This window comes from Grammomys surdaster, unplaced genomic scaffold (assembly GCF_004785775.1).
Source record: "Grammomys surdaster isolate TR1022 unplaced genomic scaffold, NIH_TR_1.0 185, whole genome shotgun sequence".
Lineage (NCBI taxonomy): Eukaryota > Metazoa > Chordata > Mammalia > Rodentia > Muridae > Grammomys > Grammomys surdaster.
Window position 1 is genome coordinate 1,453,778 of NW_021604630.1, and position 17,690 is coordinate 1,471,467.

Below are 17,690 nucleotides of genomic sequence, written 5' to 3' on the forward strand. Positions count from 1 at the left end.
CCAAGGCTTAAATTCAGCACTAAACTTAGAAACAGACCCAGTGGCTGCTAAGGACTGGCTAAAATGTTATTGAATCCCACGACTCGCAGACAAACCCTTCGGGGATTTACTCAAGAACATTTACAGCTGTTTTATGCTGTCTTAAATTAGTTTTCAAATGTATTCACTGAACCTTAAAATATAGAAAGGAGGATCCAGAAATAGTGAGGACTAGCTTTCAGCAGTGATATGAAGTGCTTAAACCAACCAGAGAGAAGAAAGAAAAGGAGACAAATCAGTTATATCTCAAAAGTGAATACTGGGTATTGAGGAAGGGGCAAAGACTTGCATGCAGTACAGTTAGCCTTAGGAAACATTGTATTAACAGAAAAGCAAAGAGAAAAACGCACAGAGATCCCAAGACGTTAATAGAAATCTATTAAAGAGTCTTCTATGAAAGGATAGTCTAGACTTTTATATTTACATTTATATGTATTGAAAACGGACGTGGCATGAATTTTTGGGGCTTGAAGAACCCTTTGGCTTATCCTGAACTTTATTATTCCAGCTATTGCTACCTATGATCACCTACAAGTTCCTCCCCTGTTGTCTGGTTTGTTGTGATGCTAGGGCAGAGATTATCTCTTGGCCCTGATTATCTTCTAAAAGCAGGAGCTCTGGTGAAGGTGATAGAATGACAGACGGAGGAGGAAGGGGATGGTTCTTCCTGATTTCCAGCCCAGCCTCTCCATTCCTTGAGCAGCAACGGTTGTTGGTTCCATGAGTTCATGTGCTATCCCCAGGGAGAGCCTACATGGAGCCTTTCTAGATCTCTGACCCCAAACACAGTGAGAAGAATTAATGACTGTTGTTTGTACAAGTAAGCTGTGTGTATGCAGCAACCCTATCTAGAACTCTGAACATTCTGATTTGTCTTCATCAAAATAATGAGTGCTTAAATATTACTTATTAAGTGACAAAAATCAATATCAGGGAGTTTGGATGGGAGATGGGGGCGATCAGATACCAATCCATTCACTTCCAGACTGACCCCAGGATGAAGGAATTCACTGTACAAAGCAACCTCGCTTGGCCTTGTCTTTAGTGAAAAGGATATTTTAAAAAACTTATAGTTATGGAAATATGCTTGCTGAAAGCTGGTACAGAACAGTAGTTTCAATTAGGTAACAGGTTCCTATAATCTCAGCAGGAAGGATACTGAACCAAGAATTGTATTGTACTACTCAGTCTTAAACACACACACACACACACACACACACACACACTTAAATAACCAAAGAAAGAAAAAAAAGCCATGCATGGTATGCATGCCTATAATCTTTGCCTCTGAGAGGTGATGTCTAGGGAATCTAGATTTCAAGGCTGATCTCAGCTAAGTAGGAGCTTGAAGCTAGCCTGGTAGCAGTTAAGACACTAGATAGATAGATAGATAGATAGATAGATGGATAGATAGATAAATGGATAGATAGATAACAACAACCAATCAAGAAGCAAATCTGCAGGAATTTTTCATATATATATATACACATATACATATACACATACACATATACATATAAAATTTCTTCCAATACCCTTGTGAATTCCTTATTCTCAACTCACTGCCAGGACTGGGCTGGATTTTCCCAGCTATTTCAAGAACCTTAGAACAGGTGTTAATGCAATGTTTATATTGCATTAAGTCCCAGAGCTGGTAGAGTTCTAGAGAACAGTTAATAGACAAATTTCCATTTCACTAAAGTGACACAGAAATTCCAGGTGAAACACAAATGTTCTTGAATCAATGAGTGTGAGGACACCTACACCCAACCCCCAGTGTCCAGTAACATTTTTCAGAAGGAAGCAGAAATCCTCAAAGAAATGGCTGATTTTGGACTGAGGTAGAAAATACACAGGGTAAGCATGGATCACTCTGTAGTGCTATAAAGTGGAAGAATTATCAAACGAACCAAAAAAATCCCATACTGGTGGAACAACAGCTACTGTGGCGGTTCTCAGCCTTCTTGATACTGAGACCCCATAACACAGTTCTTCATGTTGTAGTGACCCCCCAACCATAGAATTATTTCCGTTGCTAACTCATAACTGTAATTTTTGCTACTTTTATGAATCATAATAGACATATCTGATATTTCTGATGTTCTTAAGGGACCCTTATGAAAGTATCATTTGATCTCCTAAAGGGTCACTACCTACAAGTGGAGAACCACCATGCTTCAGCCATTTGAGAAAATAAATAAAAGGATAGCAATATTGGATGATAGCCAAAAAATATAAAACTAAGTATCCCAAGATTCACGAGTATGTAATAACTGAATAGATAAATAACTAAATATAAATAAAACTCTCTATGCAGAAGAACTCTGTGGTGGTTTGAATAAGCTTGGCCCAGGGAGTGGCACTATTAGTAGGTGTGGCCCTTTTGGAAGAAGTGTGTCACTGTAGGTGTGGGCTTTGAGAACTTCCTGCTAGCTGCCTGGAAGCCAGTCTTCTGTTTGCTTCCAGAACGCGATGTTGAACTCTCAGCTCCTTCTGTGCCATGCCTGCCTAGACACTGCTATACTTCCCGCCATAATGATAATGGACTGAACCTCTGAGCCTGGAAGCCAGACTCAATTAAATGTTGTCCTTTAAAAGAGTTGCTGTGGTCATGGTGTCCCTTCACAGCGGTGAACCCCTAACTGAGACAAACTCCCAGTAAACCTGGCAGATATTCCACCTTAAATGGGTGTCCCCAATTGCCTCATGCTTTTACTGGGGGGAGGGCAGGCATAGTGACCCTGTCCAGAGAGTGCCATGTAGTGGGATGGGAGGAGGCAGCTGGCCAAAGACTGTTAAAGCAGAAAACTCCTCAATCCAGGTGGGCAAGGTTAAGTCACAGTTAGTGATGTCACAGTGTGCTTCCTTCGTAGGGTATGACCAGGAAGTCTCTTACCACTGTGGTCTTTTGTCCTGAAATACATGATCAGTCAAGGTAAGAGAAAGCAGCAACTTCTGAGTTTGCTACATTGTGAAAGAAAAGAAAGGAAATTTCTAGAAACAGCCACAACCAAAATGAACCTAAAAGGACATGACCACCGAGTTTCACATATCCTGGAGTCTAGAGATTAGAAGAGCATTAGGGGAAATTGAAACAATCTCAGTCAAATATTGACTTTTACTTAATGACGATGTAGGTACGTGGCAAATAGTATGGAGATTTCTCAGTCTTCTCCAACTCCTCCTGGCGTCTCTTCTAATGGGAGGAGATCTCAGGGTAAGCAACACTCCTACCCTGTGATGCTTACTTCCAGTGCTCTTTGCTGAAGCCCAAATGCAGAACTGATCCAGACGCCCTTGTGAATGAACGGATACATGTATCATTTCGCTGTGAAACACGCCTTGGCTACAGAACTACAGAAGGATGAAATCCTGCTGTAGGCGGCAACATGGCTGGATCAAGTTGGAGAATGGAATGTTGAGTGAAATTATCGAGGGGCAGAAAGACAAACTGCTGGTGTTCGGATGGCAGTCAGTAGTACTGGGAAGGGACAGGATCCAAAAGAAATGAAGGGGGACCCATTAGGAACGGGGAAAGGTGATGTGGGGGGATCCTTAGGTGTAGGATGGATGGTGGACATGATTAAAACAGTGTCTGCACATATAGAAAAGCTAGCTAATGGACCCTTTAATTTGCCTAATGTATACAAAGCAAGACAGTCTAAATACTTACGCTGTTTATAAATTGTGCAAATACACAGTGCTAACAGAAAATTTTTGCAAGGTGAGGAGCTGACATGTGCGAATATCTAAATTACCTTTGGGCAATCTGTAAAATTCTCGTTGTTCTAAAATAGCCCATTTAAAACGAAACAAAACAACAGCAAAATATGACCTCATCTGCCTCGGGAGCCTAGAGGAGTTCACTGTGTTCCCAGCTGCTGCGTGGACTCTCCACTCCAAGGAGCAGTCAGACAAAGGCATTGTACACCTATGCGTGGGGTGTTTATAAAGGGAGCCACGAACTGCTTGCCAGCTTTGGTGATTAATCGTCAGTTCTCTTCCACTGTACGACAGATCCAAGGATTCAGAAAATGGTTCCAGTCATCTGCCCACTCTCTCTCTGTTATGTTTAATTTATGGACTCTGGATTCCAGAGTACTAGAAGCTCAAAAACAATAGCAGTTTGTTCCAAGGAAACGGGATGCCAAGGGCGCCGGGGCCCACGCTTCTCAGAAACAAAGAAGAGATTTAAGTATGGGGACGGAATTCTGGCTTTCCATAATTGAGACTGTCTCAGATCAAATCTTACATCTGGTAAACCCCAACCCCTTCCCACTTAGCAAGCCCTAAGGAGTTGCTTTGAAGAGATACTGCTAAGCATTCTGTGGGCACTAAAGGTTAAAATATTGCCTTAAAAGCTGTGGAAAAAAAAAAACTCTATGGAAGACACAGTTTCAGAACGAGGAAAAACACAGCCAAGCCTGAGAATGGACCTTCAAAAAGGCAACTCTCACTTGAAATCTTTCAAACAAACCACTAAAAAGTTTAGAATTGACAGGGATAAAAAAATAGTCTCTCTCTGCACGTCTTCCCGAAGGGACTGTGACGATGACGTCTGTATCACTGAGGCCACATGTCTGTCCCAGAGGAAAGAAAATGACAAATAAGACCAGCAACTGACCACAGGGAGGATGGCACTGATTTCCAACATGGAAAAGATGTTCAGTTAGCAGTCTCATGGCCACATCTGCCTCTGCTCTAGACTGCTTTGTTTGAAGACAGTACTTGGACTTTATTTGGAAACACTGTCAGGGAATGGACTGTGGCCTATGGTATCAGTTCCCGTATCTTGTAAGAACTCTGATAAGTCTGGGAGGTTTGGCAGGTGTACAGTCTAAAGCCGTGGCAGAATTCAGTCAAATCCACAAAACATAGACACCAGAAAGCACAAAAGGAAAGGCTGTCCACATAAACAGAAAACGGTGTGGGCAAAGGTGTGAGGATGGAGGCCCAAGTGCTGGGGCTGCGGTTGGGGTAGGGGGGAGGGTAGGGGGTTCCCGTGGTTAAAGCACTTGGGTGAGGACTGAAATTCAGATCCCCACAAACCCATGTATATGCCAGAAGGGCCCATCTGCAATTCCAGCCTCGGGGGTGTAGACAGGATTCCCAGAACAAGCTGGTTAGTTTGCATAGCCCTATTGGCAAGCTCTGGGTTTGTCACACTGCCTCCGTGAAGCACGTGGAAGAGCCACGTGCACATCCACACACACGTGCATCCGCATAAGTGCACGTGCACACACCCCACACACACACACAAACTGGGAAAACAGGGTAAACAAACTAACAAACAAAGAAACAAAAAAAAAGGGAGACACTAATGGGAAGGGAAACAGAAAATCTAAAATCTTAATCATTTGACAAAAAAATAAATTTTTTTAAATGATTGTGACTGAACCCAGGGTCTCAATTACGAATGCTGGGGAAATATTTTTTTAAAGATCTAATATTTTCCAATACTTCCAATTCTGGAAAAGTTCCCTGGGAACTAACCTGCTTCTGGTTTGATTCCATTGTGCTTTCTTGTCATTTCACCATGAGTGCTGAGGGAGCTTCTAGGCTGGCTCTCACCATTTCTGACTATCTAAAGAGGATGGGGTGGTTTTTACTTTTGAAAAAGAGGTTCAACTTCTAGCCCTTATCTTGCTTGAAACATTTCAGGAGTCTGCTATGATCCCTATGCTATCAAATCACAAAGGAACCGGTCAATATAGCAAAGGGGACAGTCATGATCTGGAGTAACCTTGTGCCTTATTTAGATAAGCTAATTTCCAGGTTGTGGTATAATGGTGTAAAACCTTTAATAATATCACACAGTGTGTCTACTGTAAGACTTTGGCCTGCGTAGCTTAGAACAGATCACACCAGACTAAACGGTTCCACAAGGGGGGGGTTTATTAGGGCAGAGGGCAAATGTGGAGAGAGAAGCGGAAGAAGATGGGGGGGCGGGAGAGAGAGGTCAGACAGTTCTGCCTATTTATATAGGCGGTGACATAGTCTTTTCCCAGGTAAAGGTAAGGTAGCCAGGTGGATTCTGGGAGTATACGGTGGTTGCCTTGGCAACGATGTAGGAGTCACTTGGATGTGACATCACTGAGTTCGGGGCTGGTACCAACATCTACTGTCTGCAACCTGTTAGAGGGAAAGGTGGGGCATGAAATCAGGGAATAGAGAGGAGAGAAGAGAGGCCAGGTCTTAGTGTCAAAGTCTTTATAATGTCAATATGGAACCATGGATGGCAATTGTAAAACAACTTTTGAATTTATTATCAGCCTGCCCTCTCCCAGAGCAGCCGACCACTTCCCTGGTCCATTGTACCTACCCTGTCTGTCCTCCTTGCCTGGACTATGCCTTTCTTGTTTCGTTGTCCAGACCTCACTGAGCTCACCTCAAGTTTTAGGTAAGTGGCCCCTCCCCCATGCCAGTCCCAACCACCCCACTTCCCTCCATCTCTTCCTTCCTTTATAATGCCTACTGGGGAAAGAGACCAGCCTGAATGCTCTCACCTACTCGGGTTTGTAGAACTTAAGAATCTAACGAGTACTGAACAGGGAATTATTCTCTCTCTTGGGTTGTGTAAGTATGAGAAAGTCCACTACAGGGTCTGTGCTTCCTTCCCTCTCCTCTGTAATGGGTCCCCAGCAGTAGTGACCAACTGTAGGTGCTCTGTAAATGCTTTGTAGCTGTACTTAAGTGAGCCCTTGAACAAATGCCTGGACACAGTAAATGAATACAGGCGTGAGGAGACAGAACACGGGGTAGAAAGAGCAGGAGCCACTGAGGGAAGAATTGGGTCAGAAGGGTTTTATGGGGTCAACTGCCGCTGGTTCCCACAGAGCCCTTGGCTTCTTCGGAAGCTGAACTCGGTTGTTTTGACAGAGTCAAGGCAAAGAAAGTGAAAGAGGACTTTATAAAACTGACTGCCTTATAAACACCAACCTACATCAGCAGCAGCCCTTTATGGACAATAAAAAGTCACAGGACACAAGCCGAAAATAATTTTCTTTTCTCAGAGCCCAAGGGAAAAACAATCAGTGAACATCTTTCTTCAATCATGTCCACATTTCCAGTAATGAGAAAACTTCAACAACTCCATTTCCTGTTTATGTAAAACTCTGTCACTGGATGCAAAAGAAAAAAAATAAAAAAAATGTATCCATCTTGCTGGCTTCCCCTAAGGACAGCCCACCCACCATTTCTGTTTGCTTCAAGGAGGACTCACTAGCGTGACTTGTCCTCAAGGCCTTGCTTTGCTTCCTCGGTGTCCTGAAACACCACGGGGGAGTTTCATTAGAACTTCACTTTGTGGCGCACCCTGGAGTCTGGGAAAGCCTTGGTTAAATTTGGACGTGGTCTTGACTCGGTGACACGTAAACTTAATAGTTGAGCTTTCCGAAGCAGGCTTGCCTGATCTGAGACTTTTCTGGGATCTCCTTTGTTATAAAGTGAGACCGGATTACAAGGCATTTGTCTGCCTGTCTTCAGGGGGCAAATGCCAGAGCTACGTCTTTGTTCAAACCCTATCCTTGCTCTGCCAGGGTCTATATGGTGATCTTAACTCTGAAAGCTGGCCTTTGTTAAGCCGACTCCATCCTTCAGTGTCAGGGGGACATCATGTAATTCCGCCTCTGGCCATCAGCTTGTGCCGGGAATGTCACCATGTCCATATTTTGGCTTGTTGTGCCTAGACAGGGGACCTTTGCCAACGATGTATATTATAGGAATCCATCTTCACTGTTTGTTTTAAAATAATCTTAGGCTTACACCATGCTCTCATAGTCTCCTTCCACCACCCATGTATCAATGCATTGTGAACTTCCATTTTTCCCCACCCTGTATCAAATTCAGGGGCATGCACTTAAGAGGCAGAGGCACGTCCCACCCATTTTGAGACAGGATCTCAAAGGCCACCCTTGAACCCATAACCTTCTCGCCTTCGTCTCCTGAGTGCTGGAATCCTAAGGGAGGGTATGCCACTACACTTGGCTTTCTGAACTTGGAGAGTAAGTTGCCAAGATGATGCTCCCTTATGTTTTGTTACATTATGTTAATGGACATTTCTTCAAGTTAAGAATGCTTCCTTATAAAACAAGAATACAATGTCTCCTATCAAAGAATTCATACTATGAGGGCTTTCCTTGTCTAGTTTGGTAGTTCCGAGGAATAAGCTGAGGGCCTCACACATGCTAAGCAAGTGCTCTCTACCCTGTCCTAATATCTAAGTCACACTCTCCATTTTCCCTCCTCCTGGATCCAAGATGGATTGCACTGTGCCCTGGATCTTCATACTCCATGAATTCAAAGGACTCCGCATTCATTTTTTACCTTGGTTCTTATGCTTTTGAAGAGCAATGGCCCTCTGTCATGGCCACGCAGCCTGGGGCTTCCTGCAGCTGCTTTCTGGTTGGATTCAAGTCCGGTTGGGGTACATGTCGCAGACACAACATTGTTCATTCTCTCTACATCATGTGGAGACACATGACATCTGTGTCATGCTCATGCTAACCTTGATCACTTTTTAATTTTTTTAACCAGTGTTGATTCTTGACTAAAACTTGACAGAAGGTCACAGTGGTGACCTTCTGAGCATATGACTTCTGTATGTGGTACTACCATTCTTCTGTCAGTAAGGACATTCCTAACTTATTCATCCACCTTTTAATTTTCATTTTTGAGGTAGATTTGTAGTCTTTATGGGTTCTTATGATTCCACTTGTGGGTTAAAAATAACAATCAGTTATTTAGGCACTCAAATTACCATTGGATTTGACTGGAGGGTGAGAACTTTTCTAGTTGATTTTTATGTCATTTTATGACATCATTCTTTGAGCATTTCTTTTCTCTTTTTTCTTTTCTTTTTCCTTTTTTTCCTGTTTTTAATTCACTTTACATCCTGATTACATCCCTCCTCCCTCCTTTCTTCCCAGCCTCACCCTCACAAATCTCCACCCCACCCCCATTCCCTCCTCCCTTTCTCCTTAGAGAAGGGGTGTCCCCTTGGGTACCAACGTACTCTGGGGCATTTAGTCCCAGCAGGACTAGGCACATCCTCTCCCAGTGAGGCCCAACCAGGCAGTCCAAGTAGGGATAAGTAAATCCAATGGCAGGGAACAGAGACCAAAACAGCCTCCACTCCACTTGGTAGGGGACTCACAGGAAGACGAAGCTGCACATTTACTACAATATGTAGGGGGCATAGGTCCTGCTCCTGCCTGCTTCCTGGTAGGTGGCCCAGGCTCTGTGAGACCCCATGGTTTGAGCATTTCTTTCCTTTGGGGAATGTTATGATTTAGATATAAAGTATATTCCAAAAGGCTTGCTTGAAAGCCTTGATTCCCAGCTGGCTGAGTAGTGAAAAGTCTGTGAATGGGTTATATAGCCATGAACTTTATCAATGAGTCAGTCCACTGAATAGGTTTAGAGCTAAATGAACTCTTGGGTGGAGCTTACTGGAAGAAAATGGGTCACTGGGACCTTTCCTTTGGGGAATACTTCTCTCTCTCTCTCTCTCTCTCTCTCTCTCTCTCTCTCTCTCTCTCTTCCTGTCTTCTAGCTACCATGCCCTTGGCACCAAGAATTTCTGTCTCATCGCGGTGACTCTGACAGTGATGGACTCAGCCAAGAGGGAACTGAAATCACTGTACCAAGAGTAAAAATAATTCCCTCACTTGATTCTTATTGCTCAAAATTCATTTAAACGTGAAGATATGGGAATACGGTAGATGCTCCTATTGATATAATCAGTGTCCTAAGAAACTGTCAGTGGGCAGAGTCAAGAATAACCTCTGTGTGTACAAATGTATACACAAAGAAATTTGTATTTATTTGGTTTTGTGTGTATACCCTCATTTCTAATTCAAGATGTTGAGCTGTCAAAATAAAGTTGTCTGTCAAGCTTAAAAATAATTAAAAGTACACAATAAAAATCCCATTCTGTGTACATTTAGAAACATTTCAACGTATCCAGTAAAAAAGAAAAGTGGTGAAATTCAACTAGAGGAAACATCTAACTATTGGAAGATTTAATTGGTTTATAATTCTATACCCAGAAAAGCTGAAGTTTTTGAGGTTCATAACCCAAATACATTTGGTAACTGTGGTGAAGAGGGGATTCTCATGCAGAGATGTTTACCATGAGCAAAGGAGGAGAGAGGCCCATGGAACTTCTTCAGTGACTTAAATTATTTTAAAATTTCAAGAAATGTAAAGAATAACCAAGACAACTTTGAAAACAAAAACCAGGAGAATTCTTATCCTACTAAATGTCAAGACATATTTTGAACTTTAAAATATCAAAACAGGAGATGAGAAGCAAAAAATGCCAATAGGGCTGTAGAACAGATCTGTATTCAAAGGTAGAGCCCATATGCCCAAGAGAGATTCTTACCTGATGTGAACTCTACATTACACAGTGTTGGGCAAGCTGCCTATGCGTTTGATAAGTTCAGTAAACTTTAAAGTCTGTAAGACAGAACACAGGATATAGAAATATAATTTTAAGTCCTAGAAGAATTCTCTAATAAAATAACAAGAGTTGTTTTCCTAGAACTCTACAGAGAGCAAACAGTGTTCAAAGGATTCACAGATGAACTGCCCGCGCATATAAAGAATGAAATGAGAAAGGAGAAATGTAAGCCATCTTTAAAATTACAGGGGAAAGGGGTGCTTAGTGTCCCAGTGACCAAGGAAAACACAAGTCAAAATGAAAATGGATTCTTCTCACTCCACAACACAAGTGTGAGTTAGAAGCTTCAGAGACGACGCCGGTGGATACATGGCTCTGGTTATCATAGGCAGAAGGTGAATAGACATGATTGTTTTCATCTGAAACTTACAGGTATTCATTAATAGGATACCCACTTGCCTCAGCAACTCTTCTTGCAATCAGTCAACGCTCTGGAGGGTCACATGCAATGCTCAGAACAATGCATGCAATGCTGTAAACTGAGGACTTATTTGACCTACAGAAATATTGTAAACCATCATCCATATTGGATTTGCTACCAAGTCATGAATATTTATCATGTGCTTCTATCTATAATACAGTGTACAGAAGGAAAAGTTCAGAATGAAAACATATTCTACGTCAAAAAATAAAGGAGAAATCAACTGATACAAAATACAAATACAAACTGCACAAATGAATGTGAATATTTCAAGGCAAGTGTTTCCATTTCATTCTCCATAGCATCTGAACGCCAGAATGGGTGGAGTCACATTAAAATCTAGTTTCTTGTAAAGCTATGGCACCTAGCGAGGACTTTAATGGAGTGGGAGACCCCAAGTATAAAGGAGACTAAAATGTAGAGTTCTCCTGTCAATGCTAGTGTCGCTAATGAAAGGGTAAGGAGAGACAGAGAGCAAAGAGTTGCTCGAAGCAGGTTTAGATACTGTGGCTGTTGCTTTAAGAAATGGGAAGACTTTAGAACTGTTGGAATGTTTCCTTTGCCGTTTATTAACAATCTGCATATTCCTGGAGTTGAGGAATGACCACTCTTCAAAAGCAGGGGCATGCCTACCACAGCTTAGCTCTGTTCTGCTGCCACTATTGGTCCCAGCTCTCTCATTTCTGTCTGTGACCCAGATTTTCTACCTAGATCACCTACTTCCCACAGATTGGTCTAGAGTTTCATACTGTTGTTAAAAAAATAGACAAACAAACAAACAAAAAAAAAACCCAAGAAAACAAAGTTAAAATGAATGTAATGCCGTGCACCTGTGATCCAAGCACTTGGCAGAAAGATTGATTTGACTTGGAAGCCAGCCTGGGTAACGCAGTGGCTTCCAGGCTGGCTGTAGCTAGCTACACAGTGAGACCCTTTCAAAAAAATATAAATAAATTTAAAAGGCAATAATTGGGGCCAGCGAGATGGCTCAACAGGTAAAAACTGCACAAGCCTGACCTCTGACCTCTGAGCTCCATCCCTGGAACCCAAAGTGAAAATCTATTCCCCCCTAAATTGTCCTCTGATTTCCACATGTGAATCATGCATGCATGTACCTACACTCGCATACAATATACACACACACAGCCTAAAGCATAACTTATACAACACAGACTGACAGACAGTCAGGTGGTGTGGTAAATATTATTTGGGGGTTTCTACCCCACCTTAGATCATTTAGTTCCCAAATAAAATGCATGGGCCTTTATATTTATAATAAACCTTAAAGCATTAGAGCCGGGCAGATATCAATCTGCTATCTACTTTTGTCTACTTTCTTGTCAGTAACCCTGAGACATCACTTCCTATGTTCCACCGGGTCACTCCTACTCCAGCAGCTGGCCCTCACAGCCATGCACTCAGGATCCACCTACCCCATGACAACCTCATCTTTCTTCCTCCTCATTCTCTTTGGCCTCAGACCCCAAGCTCAGGAACCAAAGTCCTGCCTACCACCTACCACTCCTCTGCCCAGCTACAGACTGTAGGTCATCTTTATTCAACCAATAGTTTTAAATTAAGGTTTACACAACAAAAGCTGGTATATATCTGCTTGTCTCGGAGCGACCAGATCTTGAGGTACAGAATTTAGCATTTGAATACAAGCAGCGCCAGACAAACCCCTACAGTGGAGTGTTTCTTTTGCACATGGAGAGTTTATTGTTCTCACATCAGGGGAAAGGAAACAATTCACTGCAAACAAATCCAACCGAAAGGTCTAAGAGATGCCATCAATATCCAGAGACTTGCGTTCACTCATAGACAGTAGGTAGAGGTACAACAAGCTTCCTAGTGCCCAGCAGGCCACCGCGTTCACATTCACTGGTGGGATAGGACAGGGAGTGGACTCTAGCTCTGCAGTAGATGCTCCATGGGTGCGGTAGAGGCTAGCTAGCCATAGCCTCAGTTATGCTTGGTCAGGTCAACCAGGGTTCAAGACATCCAAGGGTCACCAAGGTCAGTGCCAAGCCAGAGGCAGGAGGTCCTGGTGGAAGACATGGTCATCAGAAGGATCCCTTGTTGTTAGTATATTGGCTCACGTGTGTTGAGGTTCACAGGAGACCAGTGTCTACTGAGCTGCCCGGAGCCTCCAGAGGCTTGTCCTGTCCTTGTAGACGTTTTAATCCCTGATTCTGATTGGGGCTGGCCTTGGGCTCCCAGAGCTTTGCTGGTTACACCCAAGTACCCACTTCTGGTGCCTGAAAATTCTGAAGTCAGGACTTTGAGCTGGGGTGCCTCCCTCTGTGTTTTCTACGTGTTCATTGCACACACTGATGGATACGTATTTTCCTTTTATTTCACTACTTGCTTCTCTAATCTGCCCATATGTCCCATAATAGAAACATTATTTTTATTCTCACCTGTCTATTCCCAAACTTGAGAACATGAATAATAAGCTACCTCTGCAGTTGGAGCCAGATAGGTAGAGAAAATGTAGGCAGGCTTCCTGAGATGGCTGCTTCTTGTTCCCAGAAAACTGCAAGCAAAATTGGTATGAACCCACAGAACCAGCCTTAGACTTCTCCCATCCCAAGCGCAGAAGGCTGGAACTTTCCCTTTTTTCTGTCTTTCCTGGTCATTCAATTCTTTGTTGTTGCCAGATGATAAATTCAACACCCACCTCCCCACCCCCCCACACACACACACAACCGCTGAAACCCCTTACATTTCTTTCTTCTGGGATTTGAAAAGCCTTCTCCTCAAGCTCATATACTTGACTGGAAATCGAGAAGACAAACTCAGAAGCAGCTGGGACCTATCTGGTACTCCAAAGATTCAGAGTGAGAAGACAGTCAAACCCTGTCTCCACAGGGAGCTACTGTCTCCACAGGGAGGAGGGAGGGGTAGGGACTCAGGCTCTGAAAGTGCGAGGTGTTTTGAACTTCAATGGCTGGAAGATTTCTTTCTGGAGCACTAGGGTGGAGGCTTCCTAAGAAAAATGACCAGACAAAAGGAGCCCCCAAGGGATGGACCCCAAAGAACTGACAGTCTTCTTAGGGAGGAAGAGTTGAGAGGAATGATAACCCATTTGATACACCTGGGAAATTAAGGAAAATGGGAAGTGTGTTTGAAGCTACCCAGTTTCCACTTACTTCTGGTTCAGACTGTGAATTTCAAAGCAAAAGAAACCTAGGTGGGAGCAGCCTGTGGTGACCACTCCATCCAAGGACTTCGGAATGCATACAAGGCAAACACTGTCAGGAGGAGATTGCCAAGAGCTTAAGAGCCAGCAGTTCCTAACATAGAAACTCCTCTCAGTGGGATAAACAGAGAGTGCCCAAGGTCAGCCAAAGGCAGCCAGCAGAGGAATTAGCCCAGCAAGAGCAACTGCCTTGCAGAGCAAACAAAGCCTAGGGGAACATTTTACAGCACTGTCAGCAGAAGCTATGCCATCTATTTTAGCGCCTTCCAGGAGGGAAGGGAGAGACATCTTCTAACGCTGCATCCAAGAAATCAATTTCATACTCAGCCATCACCTGACAGGCGTTTTAAATGAACGTGGCTTAACTTGGTTTACAATGGGTTAATGACACTTTACAAATGGCTCGGGCTATGCTAGTCTTTGAGACTTCCCATGCACAAGGCAATGGAAGCTTCAGATGACAGATAAAAACAGGATCTGATGATGGTTTCTGAGAATAGACTGGCCGTTGCCGGTGGCTTTGTTAGTTTTAATGTTTATCAAGGAGAGGGAAATTAGAAAAATGTGAGTCTGGTTCTCAAGCACCTGCTGCCTCATGAAGACATGCCTGAGGGAGTCTCCAGAGCACTACACTCCTTGGTCTCCATCCTACTCTTTAATATGGCATGTTTTGCATTCATTTTGTAAAATGCAAACACTTATGAAGTGTTAAAGATATGGGAAAAAGAACCACACATGTATTCACCAACAAGATTGAAATAGGTACGACTTTGTCCATATTGATCACAGTAAAAATAACACAGAAAGCCATAAAACCCCCTCCCAGACACAGTTCTGCCTCCCAGACCCAATCCCGCCTCCTTCCAAGGCACACCCATTGTCTTCTGGTTGTAATAGGTCTTAGTCAGGGTTTCTATTCCTGCACAAAAATCATAACCAAGAAGCAAGTTGGGGAGGAAAGGGTTTATTCAGCTTACACTTCCACATTGCTGTTCATCACCAAAGGAAGTCAGGACTGGAACTCAAGCAGGTCAGGAGGCAGGAGCTGATGCAGAGGCCATGGAGGGATGTTACTTACTGGCTTGCTTCCCCTGACTTGCTCAGCTTGCTTTCTTATAGAACCCAAGACTACCAGCCCAGGGATGGCACAACCCACAATGTGCCCTCCACCCTTGATCACTAATTGAGAAAATGCCTTACAGCTGGATCTCATGGAGGCATTTCCTCAAGGGAGGCTCCTTTCTCTGCAATAACTCCAGCTTGTGTCAAGTTGACACACAAAACCGGCCAGTACACAATATGACATCCATATCCATGTTGTCTGAAATGGCTTCTTAGGGTTTAAGGTTGTGGCCCTTTGCTTTGTTCTATGTTTGCAGTGCTGGTGTGGGGTTGGGGTGGGGGATGGGGGCTCAAGTCCAGGGCTGCTCCATCCTCAGTGCAGCCTCTGGAGTTTTGGGGTTCATTTACAACAGTAGGACCTTGTATTTCATACTCTTTACCAGGATGCTGCAGAGAGCACTATAGAGAACAAGGGCTTACCAGCTGTCCAGGTGACAAGCAAGTCCTGCTGTGCATTTCCTCCGGAGTGGCTAGACACATTCTGTATAGAAAGGGAGCCGAGTGAGAGTCAAGCTGACACAGAAAACATCTCTAGACGAGTCCCTGTCTGAGGTGGAGTGAGCACTCCATCCATGCTAGCCATTATTTTCTATGGAGCAAGGCAGCCATTTAAGTGATATCTTTTGCAAATGGAGAGTTACTCCAAGCATATTTGTGATACAGTCCTTTTTCTTTTGCCCCTCTCCCCCAGAGTTAATTTACAAAGCTACCTCAAATGACAAGCTTCAGTTTGTACCAGGGTCTCTCCTGTTTCTGCTGGTCACCAGCTCTGTTGCCTCTCCCTGCGTCAACACTGCAAACCAAGCTCTAGTTGGTAACCATTATAGAGAAGCTTCTGTACTGCCTGGCATGTGCCAGTCCAGCCTGCGCTTTACAGTAGCTTTGGCAATTCTTGGTCCTTTACTTTCCTATTAATTTTGGTATCCACTAGTCAGATGCCTTTAAAAATACCAATTCACTGTGAGGCATTTAATTGACTTCTAGCCTACGTTATTTTGGTTAGTTTTAGAATAATTTTTCCATATAATTTACTCCTTGCTTCCTTACAAGGTACTGTTGTGTATTCTTGCTACTATCATGCAAAAACAACTTTCTGTCACATTTAAAATTTTCATAGCACACAGGACATTACCGTTTTGCTGAGTTGTCTGTTAATTTTATGTTTTCACCCATGCTGTCTCCTCTGTGGCAACAAGCATATTCATAGAAACCTTGGGATAATGTTTATTTTGTTTCTCCAAATTGCAAGTGTTCTTTAGGCCTCAAAAACAAAGGCAATACAAAGAATCAATGAAAAACAGAATTGATTCTTTGAAACGATCAAAAACCCTAGACAAACTAAAAACCAAGGAGCAAGAAACCCCACAGTAATACAGAGACTACAAAGGAAATATCCCCACCAGCAGCGGATAGCACCAAACCCCAGTTCATTAAGACTTGACTTCAAACCCTATGCTCCAATAAATTTTTTTAAAAATCTAAAAGAAATGAATAAGATTCTGGGTATAAATGGAGCCAAGAAAACAAAACATCTTACCCTGGTCTGTAAGAAGCAAGGGACTGAGGCTGAAGGAAAACTCAACTGAAAAAAATCCAGACACGCCTGTGTTACCTGCTGTATTCTGCTGTAAAGAAAAACTAACACCAATGCTCTTAAAACTACTCTCTATATAGGGGGAAGGCCTCCCGGGCTTCTCCCCACACAGTGGCCACGTTCGTGAGTATCCTCAGTGTTCGGCACACATGTGGGCAGACAGTGGGGAGAGGTATATGGGAAACTTAGAGGAAAGAGAAGGAGGAAAAGTAGTTAAAATATAGTCTCAAAGACAAACAAAAAACTCTTTGTTTGGTTTCAGACCCTAGAGCAAGGGACTGAGGTGCATGTTTTACATACATACATTTTTTACAAAGCAGACCTGGCTTCCAGGTTCTCCCAGCATCCCTCAGTCCCTACCTGACATACCCTGTCCCCAGCCTTGAACTTTCCAGCCCAGGGATTGGGCTGCCCTTCCCTGAGAGGCCCTTCCCTATAAAATCCAGACATTTTGGTCTCCCTTCTCACTCCCACCCCCCTCCTCTTCCTCCTCCTTCTTTCTCTTTTTCTCCTTTCCTTCCCCCACCCCACCTCCCTATAACAGAGCAGCTACCCAATAAACCTGCTGTTAATATAATCTAACCTGGCTTGGACTGGCTCATTTCACTGGTGGAGAAATAACCTGTCACTCTTTAATATGATATAAAGAAAATGCTAACAGTTTTTTTTATGAAGCCAGAATTATCCTGATATGACTGGTTGCACGCTTAACAAAAATGGAAATGGTAGACCAACCTTCCTGATAAGTATAGATGCTCTCTGACCCCTCTCCCTCTCTCTCTGTCCTCTTCCCCCTCCCCCCTCTCTCCGTGTGCTCTCTTCTCCTCTTTCTCTCTCTCTCCTCCCT

At 43.3% G+C, this 17,690-nt stretch overlaps 1 long non-coding RNA gene across 1 annotated transcript; it reads right to left on the reverse strand.

The window, feature by feature from the left end:
- Positions 1-5,932: 5,932 nt before the first annotated feature.
- LOC114621793 lies at positions 5,933-16,544 on the reverse strand. The gene is made up of 4 exons (XR_003711477.1): positions 16,382-16,544; positions 15,670-15,730; positions 10,427-10,500; positions 5,933-6,171 (listed from the first exon to the last, which is right to left on the reverse strand). It is a non-coding gene; the product is annotated as an uncharacterized LOC114621793 (long non-coding RNA).
- Positions 16,545-17,690: the final 1,146 nt, after the last annotated feature.